The following is a 6,212-nucleotide window of genomic DNA, read 5'->3' on the forward strand; positions in this document are numbered from 1 at the left end:
CAGTATGGACTTCATCAGGTCGCCCACGCGGACATGCCATGGGCGACCTTAGTCTAGCCATGTGGGAGCCGTAATGCCCTTTAGTATGGCACAGGCTCTTCCCAGACCTATGTCCACAGGAAGACCAGTGGGATGGTCCTAGGGTACCAGGTGAGGAGGACTGAGGATTCAGGGCCCCATGCCTGCCACCATTGGCACCTAAATATCCACTTAGTTAAACCTTCCTAGGATAAGTTTTGGGAAGTAAACTTTTCTTTTTAAAACCAAGGGTTGATGTGAGGCTTGACCTAATCTTCTAAGTCTGGTGAGGCTGAGGATACCAGTATTCTCTGCTGGGGGTCAGTGGACAAGTATGTGCTGCAGGGAGTATAAAAGACTCTTTGGAATAGTCCCTGCCCTTAAGACATAATTGGAGAGATGAGACACTTTCACGCACGAGGGAAGGAAATAAGAAAATAGATAATAAAGCAAACATCAGAAAAGCAGATCTAACATTGAGCGAAAAGATCTATGTGTTTCAGAACAGAACCAACCTGAGTGGAAGTGGTATCACCCTCACCTGTTATCACCCCAATACTGGCATAAGCTGCCAGATCAACTCTATAACTTCACAGCTTTAAAATTCTTATGAAAGCCACAGACCTTCTTTGGCAATCCCTGGGGACCTCCTAACCCTTCCTGGAGCAGCCATGTATCAGGAGCTCCCAGGACTCTACCAAGACAGACCCCTGGCCACCACTAACCACACAGCCATTCTTTTCACCAGCCTTCAGTGTGCTTATACTAATGTACCAATCTCCTTGCTAGGCTCTGGGTAAACAGCTCAGTCAGAATAAGACAGATACGCCTCATGCAGCAAGCCTGAAGCTGGACCATATCCCTGGATGTTCTCCAGGTATTCACCTAGCATTTGACCTGAAAGATCAACTAACATCTATGGTCTAAAGGAAGAGGATTCTCGATATCTCTTTCCCCGCACTGTCATACCTCATTGACGTAATAGCTCATGGGTCTACAACTCAAGCTCTTTTTCCTAATTGCCAACTCCAGTAAACAGTTCTTAGTTCTTATTCTACTTGCCCTTGCTTCTGCATTTGAACATTTATTTCCTCCTTAAATTTCCTTTCCATCATTTTCCATGATTCCACTTTCTTCTACATTTCTTCCTTCGTCTGTGACCACTTCCCTCTGCTGGTTTAGCTCTCTTTGGCTCTTAAATGGTGGCCTTTCCAGAACTATCCCTGAATCTCTTCCTGTATACAAGTTGTGTCATGTTCTCACTCACATTCCCACAATGTCAACTACTACCTGTATTTTGAAGAGTCCTAAATCTTGACTTCTACACATTAATTTTGGTTACTCCACAGGCCTGTCAGTCTTGACAAATCCAAAACCTTATTCCCAAACCTGCTTTCCTCCTGTCTTTTTACCAGATCTTCCAAGCGAGGAAGGCTAAGAGTCATTCCCGATTCCTTCTATTTCATCCCTCTAAGTGTAATCGCTCACTAAATGTTTTTTTGGTTTAACACATAGCCTCTTTTCTTTTTTGGCCACCGTGGGGCATATGGAGAGTTCCTTAGCCAGAGATCAGATCTGAGCCGCAGTTCCAAACTATACTGCCGCTGTGGCAATGCTGGATCCTAAACCCACTGTGCCAGGCCAGGGATCAAACCTGCTTCCCAGCACTCCAGCGACACCTCTGATCCTGTTGTGCCACAGCAGGAACTCCCTCAATAGCTTCTTAACTAATTTTCTGGCCTCTACTCTTTCCCACTGCTCCAGAGTTCTCTTTCTATAACACAAACCTGAATTTCATCCTTAAAATTCTCCTTGGTCTCCATAAATGTGAGCCTCTTTGGTATGGCATATAAAGCTCTAGCCTCATAACCTCTATACTCATCTTGGCATTTCCCACTACCTTCCCCACAAGCGCACCTCTTATTTCAATTTTAACAATCCAACCCTGCCATCTCTCATTCTGCTATCCCTGGTGGACAGGCTAACCACTGTTAGGGCTTTCCAGGTACCATGCACTGTTTTAACCCATGACACAGGAGTTCCCGTTATGGCTCAGCAGTAATGAACCGGACTAGTACCCATGAGGATCCTTGGCCCCCTTCAGTGGGTTAAGGATCCAGTGTTGCAGACACAGTTCGGATCTGGTGTTGCTGTGGCTGTGGTGTAGACTGGCAGATGTAGCTTCTATTAGACCCCTAGCCTGGAAACTACCATATGCCACGAGTGCGACCCTAAAAAATAAATAAATTATAACAAATAAATCCATGCCACATCCTAACTCATGTAATCCTCACGTCAACCCTGTGAACTATGCCCAGTGATTATGCCCATCCTACCAAGGAAGAAATTGAAGCACAGAGAGGTTAAATAACATGCTTACTCTTCCTCATCTGGTATGTAGTAGGACTGGGATATAAACCGAAACAGAATGGCTACAGACTATTCTCTTAACCACGACACTCTATTTCCTGCCAAGACCTCATACTCAACACAAAGACCATCGTCTCTGTGATTGTCTCCTGACCTCATTCCTTGATTCCAGCAGTTAAGTATGTTACTCCTTCTGCACTTCTGTGACAGCTTATATACACTTCTGTTACACTGATGACATCATATGATAATTATTTGCCTCCATAACTACCTCCCTTGCCAGATTGTGCACTGCACCAGGCCAGGGACCCAGTTGCACACATCTTTTGAGTGTTCAGTGTCAAAGTGAGTGCCTTGCATATAGAACATAGATGTGTGCTACATGGTGATGGTAATTAAAAGAAAGAAGACAGCTAACTAATGTTTTGATCTGCCTTAAAATTGTGCCTATACTGTTTGTTATCGTAATGGAATGTCTGTCCTCTTTGGCAGATGGATGTTATACCATATGGTCAGATGGTAAATGTAGTAGCAACTGTACCCATTATTGCACTTTCAGGCTACAGTACTGAATGTGAAATGGAGAATTATTACTCAGTCATTGTCACTGAGAGAAACACACTTGTTAAAATTGCCCTGATTATTTTTTAAATGGAAAAGTCCTGAAGGTAGAGCATAAATCACAAGATGTAATTAATTAAAGAATATTCATTAACATGTTCATATTACCTTTTTTGTCATGAGTTTTCAAGTATTTAAGTTAAGGCTCTGAGGTTCTCTAAGTACAGAATTTGTAAACATTATTTTCTACAGTGACAATCTCAATATAACAAAAAGAAATGATAGAAACATCTAGCTGAAATCTGCTATCATTCTCCCTCTGCCCCCAATATAGATTTATATCTATAAATATATCAACATATAGACATATACACATGTGTACATATGTATATATACAGAGAAAGCTCAACCACACAGGTATATTCACTGTATACATACAGCTACATAGACAAACTAATATACAGTGTTTGCACACAGTATATTTTTCAAGGTAAAAAACCATGCAGTTATTTGAAAATAATTGCTGCCTCAGACACTTAAAAATTCATGTTAAGATAGATATATTTGCTGATAAAATTGTTGCTAGTCTTAAGAAAATAAAAAAACCAAGGATTCCACACTTTTAAAATCTGCCTTTGAGCAAAGAGAAAGAGCAAAAGTAATCTGAAAAGACAGATTGCTAACATTTCTGGTAGTTCATTTAGCTAAAATTAAGCTTGCAGGGTAACTATGTAGACATAGTTACAGTTCAAAGGCTCTAGTCTGGGATGCACAGCCACCACCCTCCCACACTTAACTTGGGTGCAATCAGTTTTGCCCAACATTTACATAAATGTGCTTATTGAGTTCAAGCTGGCCTATTTATGAACATGTTAAGAGTAAATGAGACTGACCAATGCGACCTATTTTAGTTTGAGTGAGACATGGCATTTCGATTTTATCAGTCCAGAATTGTAAATTTTTTTTTCTTTTTTGGCCACACCCTTGGCATGTGGAAGTTCTTGGGCCAGGGATCGAACCCACACCACAGAAGCAACCTGAACCACAGCAGGGACAATGCCAGATCCTTAACTCACTGAGCCACCAGGGAACCCCCAGAATTATAACTTTTTAAAGGGTAAAACAGACAGATTTAGGCCCCAGGGGCAGGGATGTCTAATGTAAAAGCCATGGTCCCAAGTTCACACCAAACTCACCAGAGTAGCTTTTTGGCTCTCCTGTCCCTAAGCAATGTTACCAGTGAAGCCAAAGAAATGATTCCCCGTGACTCTCTATCCAACATTCTGAACCATTTGAAGAGGAATCCTTAATCAGGACAAGGGGATAAACCTCAAGGAGTGTCCCCAGGAAACTGGGCCCCATTGTCCTCTTCACACAAAAAAGCCAACCACAGTGGTATTCCAGTGGGTCACCTTCTAAATAGAGAAACAGGAATATTCACCAGAGCCAGTCTGTCACCTCAAGGTACATGTGGATCTGTTGATTTTAGCTGCTCCACACTCATGGTAGAGGAATGGACTTGCAGTAACAACTGAGATGGAGGGCCAGCAATGGGAAACCATCTGAGACCATCACTGATGATGTCACAATGTCTTACTGTCCCAAGATGTCCATCCTGGACCCCCCTGCCTGGCCCAGCTTAGTTCTTCCCACAGTGAAGACTGTAGCTCAGCTAGAGTGTCTGTCTGGAACAGCTCTGGTCAGTTGCAAAGAGTTCATTGAAATCATAATGACTGAAACAGTTCTGTAGGTAGCAGATTACACGATCCCCTAGAATCCAGGGTGTTTGCTCCTTTCATAATTTTGGTCCTCACCAAGATCATTTGCCACTGATGATGATAGAGGAAAAGCTGGTACTGGATCAAAACTTTGCTCTCCTAGCTTTATTCAGTGGATAGCAATAAGGCATGCACACTTCTCTGGGACTTGGTATTCTCAAAACAAAAAGACTGGGTTGACTTGTAGTAAGTTTCTGTCAACCCCTAAATTTGTTTGATTCTTTCCCAGTAGACTATTATGAGCTGTCCTTGAAGATCAGGAAAGTATAGCTTGTCTCATTTATTCACGCATTCATTCATTGTGAAGCATATGAAGCACCGCATATCCGACAAATATAATGCAGGCCACAAATGTGAAGCATATGTGAAATTTAAGTTTTTCTAGTAATGACATTTTTTAAAAGTAAAAAGAAGCAGACTTCACTTGTTTTGTTTTTAATATTTTATTTAACCCAAGATAGCCAAGATATCAGCATTTCAACTTGTACTGAATATAAAATATTAATGATTTGCAGCAACATAGATAGACCTAGAGACTATCACAGTAAGTGAAGTCAAAGACAAATATCATATGCTATCACATGTGAAGCCTAAAAAGATGATACAAATGAACTTATTTACAAAACAGAAATAGACTCACAGACATAGAAACAATTTATGGTTACCAAAGGGGAAGGAGGGAGGGATAAATTAGGAGTTTGGGATTAGCAGATACAAACTACTATATATATAAATTCTATATATAAAATAATGAACAAGGATCTACTGTATAGCATGTGAACGATATTCAATATCTTATAATAACCTGTAATTGAAAAGAATATAAAAAAATCTATATGTAACCATATATATAGAAACTGAATCACTTTGCCATACTAACACAACATTGTAATTCAACTATACGTCAATTAAAAAAAAAGTTAAGCTACTACTATATAGCTCAGGGAAATCAATTCATTACTCTGTGACAGCATACACAGAGGAAAGAATCTGAAAAAGAATATATATATATGTAGTACATATATATATACACATATGTAGTATATATGTATATATATAGTATGGCTGATTCACTTTGCTGTACACCTAAAACTAACATAACATAAGTCATCTATATGCCAATAACATTTAATTTAATTATTTTTCTTTTTGTGGCTTTACTGTGGCATATAGAAGATCCTGGGCCTAGGGTTGAATCTGAACTGCAGCTGAGACCTACGCCACAGCCATGGCAACACCAGATCCTTAACTCACTGAGTAAGGCCAGGAATTGAACCCATAGCCTCACAGAGATAATACTGGATCCTGAATCCACTGGGCCATAATGGGAACTCCCAATGAAACTGGTTTTTAAAAAAGAATCTATTAATTTTCTAAACCTTAAAAAATTTTTAAAAAACAAATTTCAATTAAAAAAAAAGATTGGCCAAAAAGATGATTAAGACATTTTACTTTTATTTTCACAGTAAGTCTTTGAAATTTTAT

The sequence above is a fragment of the Sus scrofa genome, chromosome 13, assembly GCF_000003025.6.
Source record: "Sus scrofa isolate TJ Tabasco breed Duroc chromosome 13, Sscrofa11.1, whole genome shotgun sequence".
Taxonomy (NCBI): Eukaryota; Metazoa; Chordata; class Mammalia; order Artiodactyla; family Suidae; genus Sus; species Sus scrofa.